A 27,833-nucleotide genomic window follows, 5' to 3' on the forward strand; every position below is an offset into this window, starting at 1 on the left:
GTTGTGAGCAAGCTGCAGGCTTGTAGCTGTGAGAGTGCAGGAGTTTGGGCTGGGTGCATGAGGGGCTCAAGGCTGGGGAATATGATGTGCTCAGGGCACAGATTTGCAGTGTGTGGATGGTGCAGGAGTGTTGTGGCAGAAGACTGGCGATGTGGGGATGCAGGAGTTTGGGGATGTGAGAAGCTCAGGACAGAGGATTCCAGTTTATGGTAGGCTCAGGTTTGGGGTGGAAAGGGGTGCAGGAGCATTATGATCCTGCAGTCAAATGCAAGCTTGGCCCCAACTGGGGGCTTCTTGGCCAGGCTTCATTTTTAAATAAAATATTTTGTCAAAAACAAAATGTTTCAGCGTTGTGTTCATTTATGAAAGGGGCAGGGAACCTATTTGCGTCAGGGGTCACTGACCCATGGAAAGGTCAGTCAGGGCCACACAAGTGAGATGCAAAAAAACAACCGCTCCAAACCCCACAAGCCTCACTAATGTGGCCCCAACTGTGCTGGTGGGGTCAGGGAACAGGGTTGTGGGGCAGGGTGCTGGGGCACGGTACTCATGGGGGGGTCTGGCCAAGAGGAGGGAATAAAGACAGCAGGGGCCAGTACCTGGGGATTCCAGGTCTCAGGAATCATGCTGGCTGCTCTTCCCTTCTGCTCCCCACCCCCAGGCACCCCTCTTGCTCTAACCCAATCTCCCTCCCCTTCCACAGAGCCAGGCACACACACCCTGAACCCAATCTACCTCCCCTTCTCCAGAGTTAGGCACATCACCTCCAATCCAATCCCCTTTCTCTTCCCCAGAGCCATACCCAATCCCAACCCCCAACGCCAGACACTGGCCCCTCTCTATACCAATTCCACCCCCCAACCTAATTCTCAGGGTCCAGAGCCACCAATGCTACAGTCATGCCTCTCCCTCCAGGCACTGGGGCACGTGCGCTGAGCAGCCGGCAAACCATGCGCACCACCAACCTTCTTTCCATCCCCTTCCCCAGAGCCAGACACCTCCCCACCCCCCGTTGCCTGTCTAACTTATTGAGCCGGGGCCCCCGCCGGTTGCAGCAGCGCTGTTCTCTCATAAGGGAGCTCATCTCAAGCCTGGAGAAAGATCCGGCGAAGCTGGCTGCTGAGTTGGTGGGCAGAGCAGACGGGTCACGCAGCACCGCCATGCCCCTACCAACCATCCAGCCTCCTGCTGCTGCGGCTGCTGGCTCTTCCTCCACCCACGTGCAGCCTAAGAAGCAGGTGGCTTCTAAGAATCCAGCACCACCACCCGGGAAGAGGAATCCATGGGGGGTGCCCCAGGCGGGACCGGCCCCTTGCCCAACTCCCGCCTCTGTGCCTCCCAACAGCAGCAGCAGCAACAACAGCTGCAGCCGCAGATGCCGCAGCAGCCACAGAGGTCGAGCCCGACCCGCTCCGTCAATAACCCAGGCATGGCGGCGAGGCCGGAGTGGGAGGCTGCAGTCCCTGCGACACAGTACACGATCAACCACATGGCTGAGGAGACCTGGCTGCTGTTGCACCACCTCCCGGAGAACCAGTCGGGGTGCATGAATCCCTTCGGTGGCACCGGGCTCCTGCTGGGCTCCCAGAGCAGGGCCAGCCTGGACCTGACCTCCTTAATGAAGATCTCGCTACTGAACAAGCAAAACCGCTACGATGACGAGGAGTACGAGGAGGATCCAGCGCCGGGGGTCATGGTCCAGGAGCTGGAGCGCAGGTGCATGGAGTGGCTGCGCGGGCTGGAGGTAGCGAAGAGAGAGGGCAGCTGGAAACCCTGCCCCACCTGGATGTCCCCTGAGCCTGAGGGGCGGAGAACCATCTCACCACCGCTCCTCGTGGCAATAGCCGAGGCTGCCCATGTGCTGTGCCTGGCAGTGGAGTTCATCCATCCTCTCCGACACCTGGACTTGTGACTGTCCCATCCCGCTCCACATGTTCGTGTCTGCAGACTCAGCCACAAGAGATCGGAGTGTCAGTGCCGGGTTTAACCTGTGAGGAAATGGACTTACTCTGCCCAGACAGAGGTGAGGGACAGCTGTCCGTGCAAAATGCACTGGGACCCACAGGGGTCTGTTCTACATAAACGAGGGGAGAAGGGGAGAAAAGAAATACATATTCATCATTGCTATGGCCTGTGTATTTTCATTCACATGTTACAGCATGTGGGGAGAGGAAAAATTGGGGCAGGCCAATCAGTGTTGCACACGGGCTTCTCCCGATCCAGCTGAGATGCTGGATGTTTTTCATCTGAAAGCAGGAGCCAGGAGTTTAACAGATAATGGACAGGATCGGGAGGTTAACCCCTGTGCTTTGGGGGTGTTTAAAAGTGACCGAACGTGAGCAGAGAAATGTTCTCAGCTAGTTCACTTACTGTAACACAACAGGAGCTTCATATTCTGCCATAGTCATGCCAGTGTCTTTGTAGCAAAAACTGACTCCTGACACTTGCAGGGATTGTTCACCATTTCTGAGTCTGGTTAGGGAGGAGAAGATGAAGAAACTTGTTAAAACTATGGAGCCTTTCTCAGAAACTATCATACAAGGGTCTTTGAGTTAAGGAACAAAGGGCAGTCAAAGAAAAAGAAAACAAAATCGTCTGTGCAATACAGAGACTCCAGACAGTGGTCAGTTACTGACAGAGGAGGAGGAAGCCACCCGCCACGTGGCCTGCCCACAGTGTGGCTGCACAGTCACTGCCTCAGCTACTTCCGGGGGTGGGGCCGTGTGGAATAAGGGATCTTCCGGAAAAGGGTTTATTTTCCGAAAGATCCCGTATAGACTGGCGCTTTTCTCTGGCAAAACCCCGAGCAATTCCGAAGTGTCTCATTAGCATCCCTTTCCCGGAAAAGGGTGCCAATGTAGAGACAGCCCCAGGGCCTGGTTCCCTGAAAGCCCCAAGGAGCAGAGATGGGCAGCCACTACTTCAGCCTTGCAGGAAGCGGGGAGGAGGCAGCCTTCTGTGGGTAACTGGGTTTGGCCTTCAGCTACTGACCGAGCCACTTTTCTTTTTTCCCCAGGAGGTGCAAGGGCCAGTCCTGCCCTACATCTCTGGGACACCTCTCCATGCTTGCTGGGGCCACTCTCCTCTCCAAGGCCCTGGCTGACTCTTTGCTCCTGCCCATCGCCCGGCCTTCTCCTCCCTTCTCTTGGTCCGTCCTTCCCACCCTCCTGGTCTCCACCCTGCCTCCTGCCCTCACCTTCCAGCCACCACCCTGCAAACCCTGGCCAGAGTTGTCAGCTTGGTAGTAGCAGCCTCGGTCTTTCAGCCCACACTAGGGAGCTATAGCTCAGCACCCTGAGCCAGTTCCAAGAGGGGAATGGATCCCCAGGCCTTGTGAATCCACCAGCTGCAGAAGACCCGCAGGAATATTTGTCTCCTCGGCTGTGTCTAGACTGGCCAGTTTTTCCAGAAAATCAGCCGTTTTCCGGAAAACTCACCAGCTGTCTACACTGGCCACTTGAATTTCCACAAAAGCACTGCCAATCTCATGTAAGATTGTCAGTGTTTTTGCGGAAATACTATGCTGCTCCCGTTCGGGCAAAAGTCTTTTCGAGCAAAACTTTTGTGCAAAAGGGCCAGTATAGGCCGCTCAGCTTTGTTTTCTGCACAAAAGCCCTGTTCGTGAAAATGGCGATCGGGGCTTTTTTGCGGAAAAGCGGGTCTAGATTGGCATGGATGCTTTTCGCATGCCAATCTAGATGCTCTTTTCCCAAAATGCTTTTAACGGAAAACTTTTCCGTTAAAAGCATTTCTGCAAAAATATGCCAGTCTAGACGTAGCCCTCGTGTCCCTAGAACACAGAGAGTTCCCAAAATATTCACTGGCTGCTCTGGCACCGACCTGCCCTTTCACACCGATCCCTGCACTGACCGGTCAGAACAGCCTGGAACTGCGAGTCGCTGCTGCCCCCTGCCGGGGCAGTTCGGTTTGTGTTCTGGGCTGAGCAGCTTTCTGCTCGCTGTGTGCCCGACACAGTAATAGCGGGCGGTGACCTGAGAGAGAGGCAGCAAAAGGAGGGGAGGGGAGAGAAGGTACTTCAACGTGGCAGCGCCTCCCCGTCCTCCCGATCCAGCTCGGCGCCTCCAGCCACCGCATCTACGTGCTACGAACTGATTGCTGCTCACACCTGGCTTGGGACAGCGATTGGACTGGAAGCAGCAGTTCCAACAGAGAAAGGCTTCTGCTCCGTTCTGCCCCGTAATCCCGGGCTCCGTGTCCAAAGCCTGAGCTACCCCAAACCCTCCCCCGGCTCCGGTGACTTTTCAGAGAGAAAAACAAGGAAGCGGAGGCTTAGGAATTTCTTAGGAGAGGGGGGATACAGCGGAGATGCGGGGTTCGCAACGCCCTGTCTTTCCTATCCCCAGTCCACGCACAAACCGAGCGCGGGAGCTGTTTGGCTATTTAGAAACCCGCTTCCCCTTTTTGTGCCAGGCCCGGCGTTGCTCCGTGTCCGGGGTCGGTCCCCGCATTTCCCTCCTTTCCCACAGACACTCACAGCGGGGGGCGGCGAGCAGGCAAAGGAGAAGCAGCAGCGGCTCCATTCTCCGTATCCAGCAATGAGGGAGGCTGGTCTGTGTCCGGGCAGAGACAGCGGCTCCTGGAGCCGGGGTTCGTATTTACACAGGAACCGCCGGGGCAGGGATTTGCACGCGGGTTGCCTCGCCAGGTATAAAGGGAGGGACGCAGCTGTGCAGGGAGCGGTGTGCGGGGGGCGGAGTCACACTCCCCTGCATGGCCCAGCGCGGGACCCAGAGTCAAGTCGGGTTCATTGGAATCCCCAGACCTGCCATTGGTAAGAACGTGGCTGAGGCCGCAAAGACACGAGCGCCGCTAGGCACTGAGCATGCGCACAAACACACTGTGGATTGGCGGGCTCCAGGCGCCCCAGACGATGTAATGTACCTGGGGCTTGGCCACTGCCGCAGTAGCTGCTGTGACGAATCCGCCGGGACCCTTTGAAACTGCCCAGGCGAGCAGCAGGCACTGGCGTGTGGGGGGTGGGTGGAGCCCCCTTGGGGGAGGCGAACCCCCAGCTCCGCTCCTTCCACCCGCACCCTCCCTCGGGGGCCAGAGCTGACCCAGCAGGTCCCAAGGATACCGGACCAGGGCGGTTCAACCTGCGGTTTCTTGTGAAGGGTCTTTGCGATCCTTCCGGCCAGAGGGGTTTTATGTTCTAATGAGAGTGGAGTTTCTGGACACAACACAGAGCCTGCGGGGAAAGAGCCAATCACCGAACCGCCCTGAGTCCAGGCATTGCTCTAGACTCTAGTTGTATATATCTAGAGTCTAGAGGAAGGTGCTTTGTTTCATTCGCTTTGGTGAGAGACCAATTTACCGAACAAACCACTTGCATGTGTCTGGAGTTACCGGGCAAGCGCAGTTTTCTGTTGGGCAAGCGCAGTTTTCTGTTGACAGCCTCAATGCCGTTTGCCTCTGTTGGTGGAGAAGACCTGGCCTTTGTCTCTGACCCAGGGTTCGGTTCCCGCAATGAGGGACCTTTAAGGAGCGAGCTTTCAAATTGGGCGTGTTTTTAGAGATAATTTCCAATCACATCTGCAACAAACTGCAGCTTTTAAAAAACTGATTTTGACAGCGTTTTGAAAAGTCAGTGTAGGGCAGGAGGTGACGGTGCTGCCTCAGATAACGCTGCGCGCTAACTCATGGCAACTGCTGAATTGTTTAGTGTTAGGGGAAAGCAGCTATTAATGGGACAATGTCAGATTGGAAGGAGGTCTCTAGTGGGGCTCCCCAGGGATTTATTCTGAGTTTGGTGGTCTTTATTATCTTTAGCAATGACCGAGATGTAGCAATAAGAGCATAAACCAGTATAAAATGAAAAGTGTCCATCAAGCCATTTCTCACAGAAAACGGTTTATAACACGCTGGAAAACCTGAGTTTGTACAAAACAGCAAAAATGAAAAGCTGCTTTAGAGCTTTCAGTACAAGCCTCTATTAAACCATGAGAAATCACGGAAGGAACTTAAAACGCAAAAAAATAAAGCTTGGTGATATAACGAATAAGGAACACCAGTACGAATACAAAGAATCCAATTCTTTCTTTTATTGAACAAAGTTGTCCAGCCTCCGCAGAGACCACCAAAAATTGCCGATACCGACTGTATTTCAAGTCGTCACGGCGGGGTATTGGGAAAAGTTTTCAATTAGCAATAATCGCACCTCGGATTAACCTCATCGGCTACGATATTGCCACTGCGCAAAGACAATAAAACTAGCCCCCGGAGCCATCACCCGGGGCAGGCTACGGGCTCCCAGCTTAGGGCGAGGCCCGGTACCGTGGCGGGAAGCCGGGTACGAAGTGCCCCAGCACCGCTGTCTCCTGAGCCCGGCAGCCCTGAGCACCGCTGTCTCCTGAGCCCGCCAGGCTTGCGGGGTTCGGCTCTTCTGTGTTGCTCAGAACCCTCAGCTGGCCGCAGAGGCCTCTGGGAGCGCGATGGAAATGTGAGACTTTCTTCAGCGGGAGGGATCCAGTCTGTGGGCTCCAGAGGGCTGGCGGGAGGCAGCGGAGAAAGGAGCGGCTCCAGAAAATGGCGGGGCCGGCGCAGCCATCAACCGCTTCCTGGCTTTGCCTATTTGGAACCTCACCTGAGCTCGGGAGTGTTCTAAGAGCCCCTGCCCCAGCCTCGCGGGAGGGTCCACTGGCCGTAGGGATAAACTGATTCCGGGGGACAAATAATGAAAAACAGGGTCAGGGGGCGCTGGTCAGAGATTCAAAATAAGGGAGCCAGTTGGGGAGCCAGACACTGGCCCTCTGCTCCTCAAAGCTATCGCATGAAGCCAGAGGATGCTGCTCACAGTAACTCTCCCAAGATACCTGAAACTGTGGCCAAAGATAGTAAACTGCGCTTTTACTCAGCACTCATGGGACACGTTCGTGTTTTCTCCCCACAAAAAACAAGGAACAACGCGCACGCAGTCACCCACAATCGAAATTCCCCTATTCGAGAAAACTGTAGAATTCAGTGCACTCTCAGTACAATTGAGCCACATTCCAGGAAAACCGAAATCTTGATCACGGTATTTCCCCCTGCCAAATAAATATGAGCTTGTATTACCCAAACCCCGCCCGCCCTCAGGCGCCCCAACTCTCACATCACGGTGGAACCCACTTTCCCCTCCAAACAACCCCGCCGACAACGCTTCCCGCTGCCTCAAGCAGCCCTGCCTCTGTCTCCACTGCCCACTCGGAGCCCCGCTTGCAAATTAGGGACCAGCGCTGCAGCCCCCTCCCACTCCCACAATGCACCACTATCACATACATCTGCATACGTTCTAACGCCGCTCCGCCCATCCGAATAGGCCACGCCCCTGGCTGTCTGTGAGCGAGACACTCGCTGTCAACTTAGAGCCTAGACCCGGCCCTTCAGCTGCTCAGAGCCCCACAGACAGACGCCCGGCTCCTTTCTCAAGTGCTACCAGCGCACGCGTGTGTGTGGGTGGGCGAGCGAATGAAGGGAAACCAGCAAGACGGGTTGGGAGGTGGGGAGACAAGAGGCGTTGCACGTGGCCACACACCCAGGCACTCACTGGCCCCAGCTCGCTCCGTGTCCCGCCGGTGGGTCCTGTCCCCTCCCCGGAACGAGTCCCCGGGAGAGCAGATCGAGAGCACGAGGCAGATTCCAGCATCGCAGCCTCAGTTTCCCGTCACAGACCACGCACTAAGAACCGTCGCGCTCCTCTGGGACGGGGCTTTCCGAGGCCGCCCCAGGCAAGGTGTCCAGACTTGTGCAACCAGCAATAGAGCCCCCCAAATCTCCCTGGTGGGACCTGCTGGCGGCACGAAGGGAGCCTGGGAGCCCCGAGTCACCGAGACCTTTCCCGGGGCTGCATCTGGCTGGAACGCACAGCGACCACCGCCCGGCTGTTCTGTCCAGCACCGCTCCTCCCCCCGCTCTGACGTCACTCCATAGCCCTTCCCGAGTAGCGCCCTTTGCCCGGGGCGCGCTCTCCAGCCGCAGGCGCATTCCGGGGACCTGTGACTGGCAGGTCCTCTTGCTGCAAGCGGTCAGGGCTCCTCCCCCGCTGGAGCTGTGGGTGAGCGCTGGGGGCAGCGCCCTGGGGGTGGGTCCAGTCCTGGGACAGACCCACATTTCCTGTCGCTTGCTCCAGCCACATCCAGCTTCTTCAACAGCTGCGATGTCTCCGGTCCCCTCCAGCTGCAGCTGACTCTGTCCCAGTAACTGAGCCAGAGCCTGAAAAATTATGTAGGCACTTAGGGCTCTTAACCTCTTTAGCTCACTGATTCTAAGTCACGGGTGGGTAATTACCCGGGTTCACACGGGAAACCAATCCCCCGGGTGAGTGGGGCATTAGCAGGTGCCCTGAGGGAATGAACAGAACAGGGAATCGTCCAGCGATCCCTCCCCAGTTACCCATTCCCAGCCCCTGACAAACAGAGGCAGGGACCCCATCCCTGCGCATTCTCCCTTAGTGCTACACCCAGAAATGCCGCAGGCAGCAGGTGCGCAGGAGCTGCCCCTCTGCACAAGGGCGGGGTTTGATCCAGACAATTCTCAGTGGGCTGGGGGGGGGAGACTGCCTGAGGGATCAGTGACCCCACCCGGCCTCTCACCGGCCCTAACTCAGAGCTCCGCTAGCCCCCTGGCTGCCCTAAGTGCCCCGCTTCCCCGCTGCCTTCCCTGGGAAGAGGGAGCCTCACACTGGGCAGAGAGTCACTGGGGCAACCGAACTGCGAGGCCGGATGCAGCTGTTTGTTCCCTCTGCGTCTGGAAAAACATCCCTTGAGCATCCGCTCCCTGCGCTCCCCAGGGAGCTGGGCTCAGCAGAGCCTGTCTCCCCCTCCCAGTTGGGCGTGGGGTCCGTCGGGGGAGGGGGCACTGTCCCTGTTATTGTGCGCGGTCTGAGCGCTACCCCCAGGAAACCCCGCCCGGTCCCTGCAGCGGAAGGTTTTTGTGCGAGCTCAGAGTCGCTTCCCCTCGCTGTGCCCCTGGCGCAGACACGCAGTAATACACGGCGCTGTCCTCCGCGCTCAGGCTGGTCATTTGCAGGTAGAAGTTGGCGCTGTTCTTGGAGGCTGCGAACCGGCCCTGCACGGAGGCGGCGTAGTACTTGCTGTACCCCTCGCCGTAATAGTATAAACCAGCAGCTCCAGCCCCTTCCCGGGCTCCTGCCTGACCCAGCTCATCCCAGCAGCCTCCTCACCAGCCCCAGGTTTGTGGTTTCTTTCTGTCCAATGCTCCCCCCAATCAGCCTTTTCCTTAACAAACCAGAGGGACATAAGAAAGCAGGAGCTGAGAACAGCAACGGCCCAGGGCACCACTGGGAGTTGAGCCCAGGATCCCCCGTTTCCACGGCAGGTGTTTTAACCAGCTAAGCCATGGAGCCCCCTCCGAAAAGCTGCTGGGCCCGGGTCCGTGGGACGGGGTGGGGGAGAGCGAAGCAGCCACGTGGGGACGAGTCCCACTAACCACGATTTACACCAGTGAAAGGGCCCGATCTGCAAGGCGAGCCGGGCCGTGGGAACAGGGCTCCCGCCTCAAGTGGACTGGATGAGGCAGACAGCGATGTCTGCCCCCCAGGCCCAGCGGGACCTCGTGACGCAAGCGGGGGCGTTGCTAGGCAACGAAAGAGTTAAAATCCCCCAATGAGTTTGTCTTTCATCCACAGAACTTGTTCCCCGCTCTGTGCCCTGCGCCCGGTTGTTCGTGTCTCTGCTGCCCCCGCGTGGCGGCCGCGGTTTCTGCAGCCTGGGTTTTTGCAGGCGCATCAATAGGTTTCGTGTCGCTGTGACTCTCGCACAGTAATAGCGGGCGGTGTCCTCGGGCTTCAGGCGGGTCATTTGCAGGTGCAGGAGGTTGCTCGGATTGTCCCTGTAGATGGAGAATCGGCCTTTCACGGCATTAAGGTAATCTATTTCATCCCCCTTGCCACTGATATAAGCGACCCACTCCAGCCCCTTGCCGGGAGCCTGCCGGACCCAGACCATCCAGGGGCTGCTGAAGGTGAAGCCGGAGGCTTTGCAGGAGAGGCGCAGAGAGTCTCCGACATTCTTCACATCCCCTCCGGACTCCACCAGCACCTGGGACCGGGCACCTGGGAACAAAGACTGGTTATAAATATTGGTCTCTACTCCAGAGGTACTTAATTTTCTCCTCCCGTTATTCAGAAGAAGAAAATACCTTTCCACACCGCTACAGCGGAACATAGCAGGATCAGAAAGTTCATGTTCCCTGGCGCTGTCGGGGAAAGTTCTCTGGGGACGGATTATGGCTCGGTGCAGGATTGGCTGGTCACTGCCCAGACACAGGGGACTGTGGATTGTCCCTGCGGGTGCAGCCTGGGCACAGGGAGGGACAGATTTAAACAGGACGCTGACTCCCTCATTTGAATACCACGTTGTTTATAAGAGCCCCGCCCTGCTCCTTCCAGGGATGGGCTTGAGTTGCCCTGGGCCTCTGAGTGCAGGAGTCAGACTGATCCGGCCTGTGTGTCTGTGCAGCGCCGGGCACAGGGATGCTCCTGACACTTTTGGACCCCTGGAAGGAATGAAGCCGGCAGTGACTGTGTTTCCTTACACAGGGATTGAGAGATTGGCACTTGCCACGTGATATGGGAGCCAATGGCCTGGCTCCCAAAGCCCTTTTGGGAGAGCATCGATCTATGTACGGGCAGGGGGTTCTTCCCTGGGCTAGTCCGTCCCTTTGCAGCAAAAGCGCCACCTGCTGATAAATACGCGGCACTTTTCCTACAGGAGATTTTACTAGGTACGGGGAGCGATTCCCGTGGCTTGTGCGCCTGCCTCTGACTTGGCCGGGGGCAGGGAGCCAAAGAGCTGTGGGGCTCTCCCGGGACTGCGCTGCACTTGCTAGAGAGCCCCGCAACTCTGCCCGTGGGCTCTGGAGGCTTCTCCCCTACCTGGGCATACAGGACTCAGCCCTGCCACACCCAGCTTGGACCGCATGTGTGTGTGCTGGGGGTTCGGGGGGCACCATAGATGAGCGCTTCAGCGGACACTGCGGATTACGGCTACAGCCTGGAGAGGTTCTGGAAATTCAGGGGATTACACCGGATTCGGGGCTTCCGCCTGGGAGGCGCTGGGAATTGAGCACGGAAGGGGCTACCAGGGATCAACATTTCAGTCCCGCAGCAGGTGTCAGGATTTGGGGCGTCAGCACCGCAGACTGAACGGGATGACAACCCTCACCCCGTTCTTTATGGAATTTACCTGCCCCGACTGGGCAGTGTCTGAAAGTATTTGAATTTCCTTTTCTTGACACTAGTCTGAGATAAATCTTTAGCAAGCGCTCTTACAATGTCAGAGGAGCCATGGAAATGAGGTCACTTGTGCAAATAGAAAACAAAGGGTGAGCCAGGGGTGGGATTTGAACTCACGTCTCCCTTGAGAGACCATGTTAGTTTATCAAACTTCATTTTAAATAAAGTAAAATATTATGTCCAACACTCAAGGTTTTAATGTTTTCCTTATTTATAGCAGGGGTGGGGATCCCTTTTTGGGCCGGGGGCCACTGATCCACAAAAAAGTCATTTGGGGACCACACAAGTGAGAAGCAAAAAAAACCCTTCCACCACACGCCCCCCCACCCCAACAATTCACTGATGTGGCCTCACCTGAGACACCTCACTCCTCTGGTGCTTCAGCCCCACAGGCAACGGGAAGGGACAGGTGGGACTGAGATTCAGGGCTTCTCATTGACCAGATTTACGTTTCTGGGGTTCTGGAATTAGTGGATTCTATGGAACTCCCCCTTAAGCTCTGGGGTAGAGACAAAAATGAGGGGTAAAGTGCACAGACAGGGATGCAGGTACGATAGGAATGGGGTGCAGGATCTGGGAGGGAACTGGGGTGCAGAAACAGGCTAGGAGTAGGGGGTCTGAGTACATTTAAACAACATTACAATTCTTGATTCGTTGAGATGAAATGACCGATTCTGCGAGGCTGACGGTCTTTTCTCCCCCTCCTGCACACGGATGTCCACGTCCTTTTCCTTCTGTTGACACCTTAATAATCTGCAAACACACAGCACAGGGCGCCAGGTGACTGTCGGTGTTTCCCGCACAGGCTGCTGTAGCGGTAACTCCCTCCCCCTCTCGGCGGGGTTGGGGGGGAGCGCTCAGTACATGGAGATGTCCCCGTCATACCCCAGAGAGGCCGGGCGCTCAGCTCAGCGGACAGGGAATTGCAGGAGCGGGCTGTAGAGGCAGTTCGGAGGGAGCAGGAAACCCACTAGCACTAGGACCCAGGAGCCGCCTGTGGTCAGGGATTTGCAGGTGGGTTTCCTGTTGTAGCGGATACACTCGCAGGGGGAGGGACCCTGTGCGGGGAGCGCTGTCTGGTGGACGGGACTGTCCTAACGCCTCATCTGAATGGGAAGCCCCTTGTTACCGGGGGTGTCTCTTTCTTGGCTCGCGGGCAGCTCCACAATGTGCCGGGCACCTGCCATGGACACAGACACAGACACAGACAATGCCCAGTTGGTGCCCAGAGACAGGGAAGTTCGGGGAGGAACTGTAGCTGCAGGGAGAGAGGCTGGTTTCCACCCCAGCGAGGGACAAACCGGTTTATCGAAGGGGAGTCGGGGGATTACACAGAATCTGAAGGGAAAATCAAACATTTCCCCACAGAGGAAAAGCAGCAGAGGTTCCATTCTCGTTCCCGGGCACTGAGGGAAACTCCCCAGCGGGCAGGGCCGGGCAGGTCTGTGTCTGGCAGAGACTGCGTCTCCTGGTACCAGGCGCGGGCATTTAACCAGGCAGTCCCGGGCAGGGATTTGCATGCGGGTTTTCTAAGGCGGGTATAAACCGAGCAGAGCAGTAGGTAGGAAGCGGTGTGTGGTGGGAAGCAGAGTCACACTCCCCTGCATGTCCCAGCGTGTGATCAAGAGTCAATTCGTGTTCACTGGATCCCGTCAAAGGGAAGCTTTGGACTCCGGATACGAGCCCTCTACGTGGGCAATTTAATCCCATTTTCCAGCAGCACGTGCTGACTAATGGCCTGGGCCTGGCTGTAAAGGACAAATCACAGCTCCCGCTGGCCACGGATCCTCGTTGCCAGTAAGTGCGGAGACGAGGGCAAATATGGCAGCAGCCCAGCAGAGGGAAACCCTGGTGAATCGCTGCCGCTTTCTCGCCCACCCGTGGCCTGGAGTGGAGTTAAGATTTGCATTTCTGCTAAATACCCGCTATTATGTTCCATCAGCATCCTGATGGGGAGGAGAGGATTTTGTTTATTTGTTATTTGTATAAGTAAACGAACATTTCCACACAGCATGTGTGAAACATTTTGATTTTTTTGGTCACTGAACTAAGACCACAGAATCTGAAGGGAAAATCAAACATTTCCCCACAGAGGTGTGTACTTCTTTCGAAACATTTCGAGATATAGATACGGTTAGGAAACGAAAGTGCCAACATTTTAGAGCAAAAATTTAACGTTTGGGTCTCTTGCCAGAAAAATCGCTGGAATGTGATCACAAAACACCTGAAAGAGTTTTGGTTTGTAAGTTGTAATTTTCTGCGTGAAAATCCTTATTTTGTTCTTATTTTCCGCGCTTTCAAGACAACAGGGCTTCGTTGTCCCCCTTGACAAAATCAGAAATATTTTCATGTTTACGTTCATGAAGGGCCTACGTTTTCTGCGAGGATACGCCAGCTTTGTCTGCTACCGGTCCTAGACCTTCCCCCACAACGGCAGAAGGGAACTCAGGTGTCTTGTTGCCGGGGGCTCTGCTCTAGCCACTAGGCATAGCTGCCGCGCGCCTTTGGATCCGGAAAAGGAGTTTCCCTTCCCGTGTCTTGGTTCGCTGCGGCCTGTTCTGTGTCTATTGACCTGCTCGGGGGACACCAGAGAACAAGGCCTCGCTGCTCGGGAGCCGCTTCCCCTGTTCTGTGCCGGGCCCTGCGTTGCTCTGTGTCACGGTGGCCCTGGCGCAGTAATAGGTGGCGGTGTCCGCAGCTGTCAGCGCGCGGAGCTGCAGCGAGAACTGGTCCCTGGCGGTGTCCGCACTGAGCGTGGCGCGGCTCTGGAAAGCCGGGCCGTAGTACGTGCCCCAGTTGGAGCCGCTCCAGCGGATCTGTCCCATCCACTGCAACCTTTCCCCGGGAGCCTGCCGGACCCACTCCCACCAATTACTGGTGACAGAGTCACCGCTGATGGCGCAGCTCAGGGTCAGGGTCTCTCCAGGCTGCACCGCCCCGGGCCCGGACTGGACCAGCCGCACCTGGGAGCGGACACCTGCGGGGAAAACAAAACATCGCGGCGATGAATCCGATCAGCCCCCTCGCTGTGTGTTTCCCGGCCCCTGCAGCAGCCACTCACCGCCCGGGGCGGCCACTAGGGCAAGGAAAAGCACCAGGCGCTTCATTGACTGGGATCGAGAGAGACACCGCGCCCCGCGGGCCGGGGCGGGCGGGCCTGTGTCTGGGGAGAGACTGAGGCTCCTAGAACCAGCGGTTGCTGTTAAAGAGGAAGCCCCGGGACAGAGATTTGCATGCGGGTCTCACCCAGCGAGGATACAAAGGGGCCGACGGGGGCGGCTCTGGCTCAGAGGGGACGTGTCATCCCCAGGCACAAAGGGGAGAATCCAGCCCTGGCCCGGAACCGACAGCTCAGATCCACTCGCAGAGAATTAGCCCGGGGCAGGCGGACACAGGACCACAGTCACCGCCCCACGGGTCGGACCCTCGTTCCCTCTAGTCCCAGAGCAGCTCCGGTACAGTGACCAGTGACAGAAGCTCCAGAGCCAGTGAGAAACCCCGCAGTGGGCAGGGCGTGGTCCCCTGGCTTCCCCGTCACATCTCGCTCTGATTTCCAGTAGAGGGGGGTTGACTTCAGCCCTGAAGCACCATGTTTAACATCCCTTCAGCCGCGCGGGGGGAGGGGCTGTGGTAACTCTGCTGTTCTTCAAATCCCTAGAAATGTCCCGTTCGACCTGGTCAGAGCTAGTGACAGGAGCCGAGTTTCCTCCCGTGAGAGATGGAAGGGGAGCATCGTGGATGAACCACTGAACTGGAAACGAGAGAGCAGAGCTCCGTGCCTCGTTCTGGGACAGGCTGCCTGTTGGGACAAGCCAGGCAGTACCTCAGTTTCCCCTCCTGCAGCACGGTGGAGAGGGATACTGCGCTCTCTGCCAAGGGCGCTGTGAGAGTAAAGTTCATTCGTGGTTGTCAAGTGTTCCGAGACTGCAGGGGGAGAGTTTTGTGCGAGCTCAGATTCGCTTCCTCTCAGTGTCAGTCTCTGGCGCAGTAACGCGGCGCTGTGCTCCGCTCTCGGGCTGTTCGTTCGCGGATACAAGGTGGCGCTGTCCTTGGGGTCTGCGAACCGGCCCTGCATTGAGGCGGCGCAGTGCTTGGTGTTCGACTCGTCGTCATAAGCAGCCAGTCACTCCAGCCCCTTCCCCGGCTGCTGCCTGACCCAGCTCATCCAGTAGCTGCTAAGAGCAAACCCGCTGGTGGCGCATTGCAGCTTATGGGCCTCTCCGGGCTTCTTCAGCGCTGGGCCCGACTGGGTCAGAACCACCTGCGAGCGGGCCCCTGGGGAGAAGGGAATAAAGGGGAGACTGTCAGTTAAACTTACCAGGAGGAGGAAAATAGGAATTCGTTCTGGCGAATGCAAAAAAGGAGGGTGAGGGGAAGACCCAGCCGCATCGGACAGGTTTTCCATCAGTGGGTGTCAGACGACAGAATAAAATGTCACCAGATCCCCACCCCCTCCTGTGTTTGAGCAGCTGATAACGTACCTTCCAGAGCTGTTAAAATACAGTGAAATGGAGCCCAAGTCACTTTTTCCTCCTGCTTTCGAGCCCCGCCTTCCCCCCTCCCCCCCACCAGGGGACTGGCTGGGCACAGCAAGGGCGGAATTTCGGGCTCGCTTGTGGGAGCGTTCTTAGCTGCGCGCTCTGGGACGCGGTTGGCTTTTCATCCCATTCCCCGGGCGCTAAGGGAGGGAGGGGAAAGTGCTTGCACTCTAGGCACGGCTCGCACGCCTGGCTGGTGAAGGGAGCGCAGAGCGGAGCTGTTCGGCTGCTCCTCGAGAACAGACATTTAGCTCCCTGAAAAACGGATGGAACTTCCACACGAGTTAATCCATGACGTCAGAGAATTCCATCATGACGAGCCTTTGCTCCCTTGCGCTCCAGGCGGGGCTGTTTGGCGCGTGTCTCTGCTGCCCCCGTGCGGCAGACGCGGGAAGTTCCGCAGCTCTGGTTTGTGTACGAGCAGCCGCAGGGTTCGTGTCACTGGGTGTGTTTGACACAGTAATAGCGGGCGGTGTCCTCGCGCTTCAGGCCGGTCATTTGCAGGTGCAGCAGGTTGTTGGGATTGTCCCTGGAGATGGTGAATCGGCCTGTCACTGCATCAGCGTAGTTCGCGCTGCTCCCACTGCCGCTGCTGATCAGGGCCACCCACTCCAGCCCCTTCCCCGGAGCCTGTCGCATCCAGTCCATATAGTAGCTGCTGAAGGTGAAGCCGGAGGCTTTGCAGGAGAGGCGCAGAGAGTCTCCGGGCTTCTTCACATCCCCTCCGGTCTCCATCAGCTGCACCTGGGACCGGGCACCTGCAAATAAAGGGGACGTTGGAAGAACCGGTATAAAACCAGCGAGAATTGTCACAGGCCTTAGTTCTGTTGTTCGATCAGGGGCAAAAAATACCTTCCAAAGCTGCTACAATGAAAACAGCTGCGACCCAAAGTCCCATTGTCCCTGGTGCTGGAGGGGAAAGTTCTCAGGGGACTGGCTGGTCACTGCCCAGACCCAGGGGCTGCGGATTGTCTCTGCGGGTGCAACCTGGGCAGAGGAAGGAAGAGATTTAAACAGGAACCTCTCACCCCTATTTGCATGGCCCGCTGCTATAACGGGCCGAACTTCCTTCCCTGAACAGTGAATTTCTGGCTGGGGGTGGAGTCAGACCCTCCCTCGATGCCTTTTGACACTGTAATATTGCCCCTCCTTGCTGAGCCCTGGACACAGCAGTGGCTCAGCAGCGGGGAGTTCTCTGAGATAGCTGCATTCAATGAAGCGCCTGATGGACCTTCAGTGCCATGGCCATAGGGAGACCCAGATGCAACCTGCAGGAGCAGTCCCCTCTTACACGGCCCCAGGCCTCCTCTCTGAAGAGTCACAGGAGCAAACATAACACTGACAGACCCGGGTCACAATGATCCAACCCTGGGGCCTCTGCAGCTAAATGCACGAGCCTCCCTGGCTATCCCGGCTGCTGGCTACTGGCAGGGGGTGGTTCTCTGACCCCCCACATGGTCAGTGTGTTTCCCCCGGCAACTGCTTGGGGAGCACAGACCCCCCCCCCCATCTCCAGGGAATGGGGTTGTGCTGTCCAGGGTGGTTCCATAGAGGCCACCACTCTGGGGCCAGTGGCTGACTGGTGACTGTTCCCATTTAAGACAGGGATGGGCAAATCCCAGCCCATGGGCCAGATTCATCCTGCCAACATTAGCCCCTGGCGGGCCCCCACCGTACCGTATTAACCTCTGCAGGTACCCAGGTACACGCCCACAGCTCCCATTGGCTGCGGATCGCCCTTCCTGGCCAATGGAATCTGCGGGCGCCTGCACATGCGGAGGTGCAAGTAATAGAGCAACAGCGGCTCACCAGGGGCTAACACTGGTGAACCGCCGCTATTGTATTGCCCACCCCTGGGTTAGGAGGAGTTCGTGAACAAATCGCCTCACAGACGGACAGAGAGACAGACGCACATTTCTAAGCCAAACCGACAGATGACAGAGCAGGGGGCCTTTTAATGGGGCAGGGGGCGCTGAGTGTATTTAATGCTATTGTGAATCTGCTGCAGAGCTCTGATTGGTTGCTGCTGAACTCACTGGAATTAGAGCAATTTTACCAGGTTTCCCGTGTGTGGCATTGGGAAATATGCTCAGCCTCGTTCCGCGGGCGCTGTGGGACATGTCAGCTGCGCAGAGCGATGACCTCACCGAGCAGAGAGACAATTCCTCTGGGTGGGGGAGGTCGGTTGCATCAGACAGGTGTTTGCTCTGTCTGCACAGAGAACCCAGCGCTAACTCCCCAGGCTCAGCTTCCGCGGAGGGGCACTCGAGGGAGACGCAGCCTGGCCCAGAGAAGGGTACAAGTAGGAGGAGACGCCTGCGCTGCGCAAACAGGGGGAAGAGCCTGTTCTCAGACACATCACGGCAGCAGCTCTTCCACTCAGGGGTGCGCAGGTCTCTTCGCTGAGAAATTCCAGTGTCTGCAGAAAGGAGAGAGAAGAACATCCGCGGTGAAACCTGGGTCCTGGAGGCCAAACAGACATAAGAGCTTATTGCTTCACATGTTCCCCGTGATCGCAGGTCAGCTCCACCTTCCCGGCTGCATTTCTAGAGCACCTTCCAGACAGGGCACAGCTGTGCTTTGGGAACATGGGCCAGACAAGGAGAGAGATGTGTTTGTTCCCCTTTCAGAGCTTATGTGCGGCAGCGAGATTCAGCGCCGGGGAGGGAGCCCTGGTTGATCAGACCTAGCTTTTTGGATTCGCAACCGTCTGTTCTTGGTCTGTTTCAGCCAACCTTATATACCCTGTTTCGGTATTGTGGTACTCCTCCACTCCTCCACTCGCCTGACAATTGCAATTGCTGACGTTAGATTTTTGTTCTCTCATTCTGCCCTTACAAAAACTTGCGTCTGCTCCATTTGGGGTAATCAGCACTTCCTTGCATACTGCTGTCTGAGTTACTTACTTCCCTAAAAGCGGGGTTATTGTTGGTCATCCAATCAACTTTTGTTTTTATTTTTATCTCCTGTGTCTGACAATGCTGCTTTTCCTTTCCACTTACAATTGAACTGGTGCTCATTTGACATATTCTGGGTGGGCCTCAATACCTTCCTTTCACAAGAGACACGCTCCTTCCCCGGGTAATGTGGAGGATGTTTTCTGGCCTTAGGGAGCCGGACTCAGACGGGCCCTCCGGATGGGAGGACAGAGCCTGGGCGGGGGATCGGGAAGATACTTTTCCCCAAGGGAGGAGGAAAGGGATCCCCTATCCCCACGCACCTTCTCCTGGCCCGGCTGCTGGAGGCAAGGTGTGGGCGGAGAACGGGCCGGTGGGTGGGAGCCGCTCAGTGGGCGAGAAGGAATTCGGACTCGCGTGTGTGTAAGGATGGAACTCGTGGCATTGACAATTAGGTGACACACACGTAGGGTGGGAATTTCACTAGAGGCCGAGGGTAGCATGGGGCTCATCTCAGTGGGAACCGCCCCGCCCCGCTCCAGGCCGGCCCCGCATCTCCCTGCGAATCAGCCTCTCCGTCAGCTACCCCAGGAACCCCTCTGTAAACTCCTTAGTCACGTACCGCTCCCCACTGACGCGGAGGGGAGGAGGGGCAGCGCCGTGCTGAGCGGGGCATTACGGGTGGAGCTGCGGGGCCTGTTGCCTCCACGGTGACCGTGGAATTGCAGAAATGCGGTGCGGGCGGGGATGTGTGGCCCCAGCGGAGCCTCAAGACTGCGATTACCACAGGGGAGCGGGGGTACAAATGCATTAGCCCCTTCGGCAACTCTCAGCTGGGCCCATCCTCAGGCTCAGCGGGGTGGGGCTTATTCCGGCGCTGAGCGATCTCCTCCCCACAACCCCATCCGGACACTGCTCATTTGCATAACACCGCCTCCATCGCTCTGTGCCCCGCCCCGCCCCTCCTCTGTGAGCCAGGGGTTGCGATAGTTCCTCGGCCACACGGTGGCGCTGTGGGGATACAGGCGGGAGCCGCTTGTGAAGGGGGGAGACGCCACGGGGAGGGGCCCCCATGAAGGATTTTCCCTCCTTCCCCTTCCGATAAACCTCCTGTCAGGGAGTCCGTCACTTTCCGCTCGTAGCGCCCAGTGGGCTGTTTGCAAACCCGAACCCCTCTAGCTCCGGGCCCCGCTTTGTCAGTAATAAGTGGTAACAAGCAAGGGAGAGTCACAGCTACAGTTCTCGCTCCCCACTGCACCCCGATTTACCAATGGCCCGGTACCCGGCATCTCTGCACAGCTGAATACGCGCTTCCCCTTTTTGTACGGGCCCCGCGTTGCTCTGTGTCACTGTGTCTGGCGCAGTAATAGGTGGCGGTGTCCGCAGCTGTCAGCGAGCGGAGCTGCAGCGAGAACTGGTTCTTGGCGGTGTCTCTGGCGATGGTGATCCGGCCTTGGAAAGCCGGAGCGTAGTCAGTGCCCCCGCTGGGTCCATACACATACCCCAGGTATTCTAAACCTTTCCCAGGAGACTGACGGATCCAGCTCCAGTAGTAGCCAGAAGAAATGGTGTAACCAGACACGGCGCAGCTCAGGGTGAGGGTCTCTCCGGGCTTCACCGCGCCCGGCCCGGACTGGACCAGCTGGATTTGGGACCGGACACCTGCAAAGACACGAACCGTTACAGTTAAATCCTCAGCTCGCTCCCTGAGGCTTTGATCATCCCCCGGGTTTCCCCTCCCGACTCACAGGGCGAGAGGGCGAGTAACAGCAGCAGCGACACCGCGGGGCCCATCCTGGGAAACGGAGCAACGAGAAGGAGGAAAAACTGAAACTCGCTTCAGCCCCTGGGCAGGCGGGTCCCGGGGAACCCAGGGGCTGCGATTTAACCCGGGCCCTGGCGGGGAGATTTGCATAAAGTCCGACACCCCGGTACCGCCCTAGGAAAGGGGCGGGGAGCGCAGGAGTCTTAGCGCTTCTGCTCCGCTGCGGCCTCGTGGCTGGGTCACAGGGCAGGGAAATGAACAAGCGACCAGCGACCGCTGCGGGCTCCGGCCCTTTTCTTTCTTTCTTTCTTTCTTTCTTTCTTTCTTTCTTTCTTTCTTTCTTTCTTTCTTTCTTTCTTTCTTTCTTTCCCGTCAGACTAGGGGGTCTCCCAATGAAAGGAAGAGGCAGTAGCTTTACAAGAAACATGGGGCATCTAGAGCAGAGAGAATACATACGCATCAGCAGCAGACACAATTTTCTACACTCTAGGTCCTAGTGGCACACCCCTTCCCAGTCTGGCACCTGAGGTGGCGGCCTCAGTTTGCCTCATGGTAGGGTCGCCCCTGTCACTGTGGCTTAGCTGGGCAAAGCACCAGCCTCCTAAACAGGACATCTGGTTCAACTCCCAGTGGTGCCCTGTATTCCTTGCTCACGTTTTCCTATGTCCTTCTGGGAAACAGAAGAGATCTCCACTGGTCACCCAAGCAATTGAAATCCTCATGGCTGATAGAGAAGAAACGTGTATTTATCCCTTAACCCCAATCAGTGTCCTAAATGATTTTGTAGCCGAACTGAAAGCGCGTCATTTCCCTCTCTGTGTTTCCCTGTCTGGGCTCTGCTCTCCATTCTCACCACAAGGGCAGCCCGGAGCGGGAGGAAAGACCCCAAGACTGGTCCATCCCCACTGTGGGTGTGTTGGGGATAAATGGGCCCCGGCACCAGGAATCTCCAATTGGGCTCCTCGCAGCTGCCTCTGGGTAGCTGCATTTCCCTGGGTGGTGGGAGGTTGAGCCCGGAGGATGAATGTGACTTCCGTTGCCTCCGTGACCGGGTCCCACCCAGAGTGTTGGTGCTAAAATGGAGCGTTGAGAGCATCCCAGTCCCCCGGGTGCCCGAGACCCTTCTCTTGGCTCCAGCCACAGAGCGAGGAGGCAAGGCTGTGGCGCGGGATGTGTGAGGCTGGAGGTAAATCCTGGCTCCCCTGGGAATTACTGGCGTGTGGCCAGGCGGAGGCGGTGGAGAATGTGGCTTTTTTAAACAGTCAAGGTTGGAGTCCTTTAGATACAGGTGTGATTGCTCCAGAGTTACCCAGGCAGCGCTGTGGGGTTGCAGCGGGTTTTCAGTGGGTCTGTTTGTACATTTCCGTGGCGATGGAGGGAAACGCGTTTTCGAGGACGGGTCTGATGAAATTCACTTTTACCAGATGGTTCTGATCCGCGTGCACCTGCGGACAATGCCAGTCTCGAGCCATTCAGTCCCCACGTGTCCGCATAAAAACCGCTTCCCCTTTTTGTGCGAGGCCCCGCATTGCTCTGTCATTGCGGGGCTGTGCCGGAGCAGACACTGGGGCTATCCCGGTGACTGTGTCCGCAGCTGTCAGCGAGCGGAGCAGAAGCGAAACCAGGTTCTAAGCGGGGTCTGCAGAGATGATTCAGCCCTGGAGAGACAGGACGTAGCGCGCTTTCCAGCTACTGTAGGGATCGGGAAACCTCACCCAGTCCAGCCCTTTCCTGACCCGCTGCTGGATCCAGGCCCAGACTTATGTGCTGACAGCGAGACCCCAGGGACAGCGCAGCTCAGGGTGAGGGTCTCTCAGGGCTTCACTGCGCCCAGGCTGGACTGCACCAGCCGCACCTAGGAGAGGGCACCCGGAGAAAGGGAAACAGAGGAAGGTATTAGCTTGTGTGTGGGCGTGTCTGTTTGTGTTGGTCCCTAACGCCCGCACTGCCCCACGGACACTCACAGCGGGAGTGGGGGGAGAGGGGGCGAGCAGGTGAAGGAAAAGCAGCGGCAATTTCATTCTCGTGTTCGTTCATGAGGGAAATCCCCAGCGGACAGGACCGGACAGGTCTGTGTATGGGGAGAGACTGAGGCTCCTGGAAACAGGGGTTGGTGTTAAAGAGGAAGCCTCGAGGCAGGGAGCCGGAGGCGTGTTGCACGCCCAGAGAGAGTAGAAAGGGGCTGGCGGAGGCGGCTCTGGCTCACAGGGGACATGCCATCCCCAAGCACAAAAGGAGGAATCCAGCTGTCCTCCGGATTCGGGGAGTAGCTCTGTGCGCTCTCTTATTGCTGTCACAGCTCGTTTCTCTTTATCTTGCTCCCCCGCCTCCCCGCAGACTAGCAATGGGCGCTCAACGGGGAATTGTTTGCCTGGCGCTCGGCACCTAGGACAGATATTTAGCTCCCTGAAAAACTGAACGAGCTAGGAGAAGTATTCAGGACACGAACGAGTTAATCCGTGACGTCAGAACGTTCCATCCTGACCGGCCTTCGCTCTCATGCGCCCCCGGCAGGGCTGTTTGGCGCGTGTCTCTGCTGCCCCCGTGCGGCAGACGCGGGAAGTTCCGCAGCTCTGGTTTGTGTACGAGCAGCCGCAGGGTTAGTGTCACTGTGTGTCTGGCACAGTAATAGCGGGCGGTGTCCTCGGGCTTCAGGCCGGTCATCTGCAGGTGCAGCAGGTTGTTGGGATTGTCCCTGGAGATGGTGAATCGGCCTTCAACAGCCGGGGAATACCACTGCTTGGATGCATCAGCTCTAATCTCAGCCACCCACTCGAGCCCCTTCCCGGGAGCCTGCCGGACCCAGTGCATGTAGTAGCTGCTGAAGGTGAAGCCGGAGGCTTTGCAGGAGAGGCGCAGAGAGTCTCCGGGCTTCTTCACATCCCCTCCGGACTCCACCAGCTTCTGGGACCGGGCCCCTAGAAACAAGGTCACGTTTATAAATTATTTTAACAGCAAGAATACGACGATCCCCTCCCCCTTCTCTGCAATGAAATCTGGATGAGCGATACCTTCTAAAGCTGCGAGAAGGAAAACAAAACGGAGCCAAAATCCCATTGTCCCTGGTGCTGCAGGGGGAAGTTCTCAGGGGAGTGTCTGGTCACTTCAGAGACCCAGGGGCTGCGAATTCTCTGTCTGGGTGCAGCCTGGACAGAGAGTCAGAGAGAGGCGGGTATAAATTAGAATCTGTCGCCTCGATTTGCATAGCCCCTTCCTTATGAGAGAAGCCTGCTCCTTCCTTAGTGCTGTGACTTGTCTGTTGGGACTGAGAGACAGACCGAGACCAGGGCCGGCTCTACTCAACAGCAAAACAAGCAAGTGCTTGAGGCGGCACATGGCCAGGGGCGGCATTCCAGCGAGCCTTACCGCCCCACCCCGGGCTGTCTGTGGCAGTCCAAGGCAAGGGGCGGGTCAGCGGAGCCAGCAGCCTTCAGTGGGAGCGCGCCCTCTTGCTCCCCATGCAGCCGCCTGGGAAGAAGGGTCAGCACCTGTGATGTAGTGTTGGTATCTTGCTGGTTTCTATGCTAGGGCTGTGGGTGACCCCCACTGGCTGCTGGCTGTAGCACGGCCCAGCAGGACAGGGGATGAGTCACTAGGCAAGGGTCTTTCAAGTTGTCCGACCACCTACCCCCCCCCTCCCCCCCAGGGAGAGAAACAAAGGAAGGTGGAATGTGGCCCCTGGCTGGGGGGCAGGGCTGGAAGAGAGTTTAGTTTCTGTCTGGGAGCATGGAGGAGACAACCTAGGGAAAGGGGATGGAATTTAGGGGCCCAGTCTCCCCCATCTCAAAGGGGGCTGAGGCATCCTAGGCCTGCCCTGTAACCAGATTACATCTGTGCTGTGCTGTATCCTGGAGAAGCAATAAACACCCTCTATTCTACTGGCTGGTGGAGTCTGTTCGTGCCATTACGGGGGGTGCAGGAGACAGGAAAACCTCAATGCACAGTCACAGTGACACCCCTGAAACATAAGAAAGAAAGAAAGAAAGAAAGAAAGAAAGAAAGAAAGAAAGAAAGAAAGACCCTTTCTAGCACCGACCCCAGGAGCCTGTTGGGGGGAGGAGATGGAAACGGAAACCGAGCGCTTCCCCTTCACTCCCACCTAGTTTAAATGCGGCGCGTGCTTCCTCTACCTGGGCAGGTAAATTCCAGGATGAGAGAGGCCCGAGAATCCGATGAGAATCCTCCTCCCCTTTTTGCCTTGGTCCCCGCTGCGCTCTGTGTCTCTCTGCGTCTCTCCGGGCGCAGCGATAGGAGGCGGTGCCCACAGCTGTCAGCGAGCGGAGCTGCAGGGAGACCTAGTTCTTGGAGGTGCCCGGGGAGATGGTGACCCAGCTCTGGAAGGAGGAGCTGTTCTCTGTGTGCCGGGTGGAACCGCCCTAATATCCCTGCCCCAGCCACTGCAGCCCTGTCCCGGGAGCTGCCGCCCCTCAAGGCGGAGGGCTGAGAACGCCAGTGAAAGGGGTTTGCTGTTCCCAGCCTCTCTCTGAACTCGGTTTCATTTCTATGCTTGGAGCTTGGGCGCCCCCAGCGCCAAACGGCTTCTCTGCTCACTGCAGGGGGAGGTTTGTGTCTGGGCTCAGACCGGCTTCTCCTCACTGCCTCTCGCACAGTGATAGCGGGCGGTGTCCTCGGGCTTCAGGCCGGTCATTTGCAGGTGCAGCAGGTTGTTGGAGTTGTCCCTGGAGATGGTGAATCGGCCTTTCACGGCATCAGGGTAGTATGTACTCCCACTGCTGCCGATAGTAGCGACCCACTCCAGCCCCTTCCCGGGAGCCTGCCGGACCCAGCTCATAGCGTAGCTGCTGAAAGTGAAGCCGGAGGCTTTGCAGGAGAGGCGCAGAGAGTCTCCGGGCTTCTTCACATCCCCTCCGGACTCCACCAGCTCCTGGGACCGAGCACCTGGGAACACAGACCAGGTGTTAATAGGGGAATCAAAGCTGCGGTAACACGCTATTATCCCAACTCTTCCCGTTATTCAGAGGAATAAAATACCTCGCAAAGCGGCTACAGCGAAAAGCAAAAGGAGAAACTTTTTCATGTTTCTGCTGTTCAAGGACCTTCAAGGGGACTGGCTGCTCCCTGCCCAGACCCAGGGGGCTTCGGATGGTCTCTGCGGGTGCAGCCTGGGCAGAGGCAGGGGCAGATTTAAACAGGACGCTGACTCCCTCATTTGCATACCCCCACGACTATAAGAGACACGCTGCTTCTCGGTTACTGCGAGGGATGTTTCCTGGCCTTACAGAGCGGGACTCGGACCGGCCCTCGGGATGGGAGCGCAGCGCCTGGGCGGCGGATCCACAAGATACTTTTCCCCAAGGGAGAAGCGAAGGAATCGCCCATCCCCCTCCCTTCCCCTGACCTGACACAATGATACAAACCCGCCATGTGCAATTCAGGCGATGCCTAATTTAGGGCGGGGATTTCACAGGAGCCCCAGAGACGCATCGGGCCCTGTCTCAGTGGGAACCCTTCGGTGTCCTTCGTGCCCCCGACCCCTCCTCTCCCCTGCGTCCCCCTGCGCATTAGCCTGCGCATGAGCGATTGGCCCCGCCCTATTTTACAGCCCTTAGCCACGTGACTGTCCCCATTGATCTGGGTGCCCGCGCTGGGCTGAGTGACGTCATCAATGGCCGAGGTGCGGGGTCTTTTATCTCCAGGGTGACAGCGTGAAATTGTGGAACCTTATTGCGGGCGGCCCGGGAGGTCTCAGCTCCGCCCCCTGACACCAGCTGAGCTGGGGGAAAATAATCCCGAGTCCCTTTGCCAAGCCCCAGCTTGGGGGAGCCAAAGTGCCAGACCTTGGTGGGGAGGGTGACTCAGAACGGGATTCGCCCCGGATTGAGGTTCCGGGAGGGGGCGATGGATCGCTGCACCCAAGGTGAGACATTGCCCGGCAAGGGATAGGTTAGCACAGGTGGGAGGTTTGTGTTACATTCACCCAGGTGCCGGGTCCTCTGCCCGAGCCCGGAGCCTGTTTCTCTACTGCCCCCTCGCGGCTGCCGTGGGCAGAGCGATTCCAGAGCCTGGGATTTTGCGTCTCTGTCAAATGAGATGAGTAAATTGAAGAGGCAACGTCTCTCATTTCTGGGCTGATTCCATTGTGATCCGAAACAAAATTGGAATCTGGGTTCCGTTTCGGTAGGCAGCTTCCTCTTCGTCTAATGTCAGGGTTTGGTTGTGCCAGGAAAACTGGATGTGCCTGGAATTTGATTGTTTTCCAAAAGATGGAAAGGGAGGGAGTAGAGAGAGGGGGGATGCGACACTCACAGTCACCACTGGGGGCAGTGAGTGCAGGGGACAGATCCTGCAGTGTCAGGGAGAGGCCAGCTGGGGGCAGAGCTCACCATTTTGCCTGCCACTAGCCCAGGTAAGTGGCCCCTCTGCCCCAAGCCCCTCCCCCAGCCCTTGGTCCCAGTGCTGGAGGGTGAGAGAAAGACCACTGGTCCTACAGCTGTGCCTCCCCACCCCCAGCACCACCTGGCCAGGCATCGCCGCCATGGCCTGCAGCACCCTTGGACAGCCCCTTCACCAGCAGCTCTGGGTTGCAGCATCTAGCCACAGCTAGTCAGCCTGTGTACTCCCGCCCCCCGGCTGAGCCTGGGAGTCCTGATGGGGAAGGTGTGCTTGAGCCCTCTTTCCCCCCACTCCTGGGTCAGGACTGGGGAGCACCAGCAGGGGAGGCCTGCATAGCTCTCTCCTTTGCCAACTCCCCCAGACCAGGCCTGGGGAGCTCCAGTGAGAAAGGGCTGTGTGACCCCCTCAGACTTCTCTACCCTTGGCTGGCTCCACCCCCAATCCCTCCAATTCTGGGCCTCTGCTCCAACTCCTGGCCCTGGGATGGCCCCTCAATCATTGGGCTACTCTAGCTCCAGGGAGCACAATAAGGATGTAAAAGACGAGTGGACAAGTCTACTATCGGAGAAGCCTTTGCTTCCTGGATAGTATTTTGACTAGTTGCTATAAGATAGAGTCAGCAAAGGGGGAAAGGGTACAGCAGCATGGCCACTTTGAAACCCGCGTGGATCAGCTGTGGGCAGCTGCCCCTTTGAAATGCTGCCTGTGTGCCTTTCAAAGGGGCAGCCTTGGAGCCCAGGCATTTCTCAGAAATGGGGAGGCTCCCCATGGCATTTCCCTGGGGACTCCCGAGCTGACCCCAGGCTCCTAGCGGCATGACGTGGAGACTGAGCTCACCAGGGACCGTGAGTCCCACTGGGGACTCCTGTGCATTTAAGAGCAGGCACCTGCATGCAGCTATGGAGTCAATGGGACTTCCTGCTGCCCCCCCCTTCGAAATGTACAAGAGCCCCCAGCAGGGCCTCACAGTCCCCCGCTGATCCTGCGCTCCATGCTACAGGGCATGCCGCTAGGAGCAGGGGCTC

General features: G+C 57.5%; 1 non-coding gene and 1 pseudogene across 2 annotated transcripts; both read right to left on the reverse strand.

The window, feature by feature from the left end:
- Nucleotides 1-6,082: 6,082 nt before the first annotated feature.
- On the reverse strand, nt 6,083-6,223 carry LOC142821417 (U4 spliceosomal RNA). Its single transcript, XR_012898191.2, has one exon. It is a non-coding gene; the product is annotated as a U4 spliceosomal RNA (small nuclear RNA).
- Nucleotides 6,224-16,230: 10,007 nt separating this feature from the next.
- On the reverse strand, nt 16,231-17,153 carry LOC149521157 (Ig heavy chain V region 3 pseudogene; annotated as a pseudogene). The gene is made up of 2 exons (XR_016348110.1): nt 16,645-17,153; nt 16,231-16,550 (listed from the first exon to the last, which is right to left on the reverse strand). The product of XR_016348110.1 is annotated as an Ig heavy chain V region 3 pseudogene (transcript).
- Nucleotides 17,154-27,833: the final 10,680 nt, after the last annotated feature.

The sequence above is a fragment of the Pelodiscus sinensis genome, chromosome 30 (assembly GCF_052426305.1).
Source record: "Pelodiscus sinensis isolate ZL-2025 chromosome 30, ASM5242630v1, whole genome shotgun sequence".
In the NCBI taxonomy this organism is placed as follows: Eukaryota; Metazoa; Chordata; order Testudines; family Trionychidae; genus Pelodiscus; species Pelodiscus sinensis.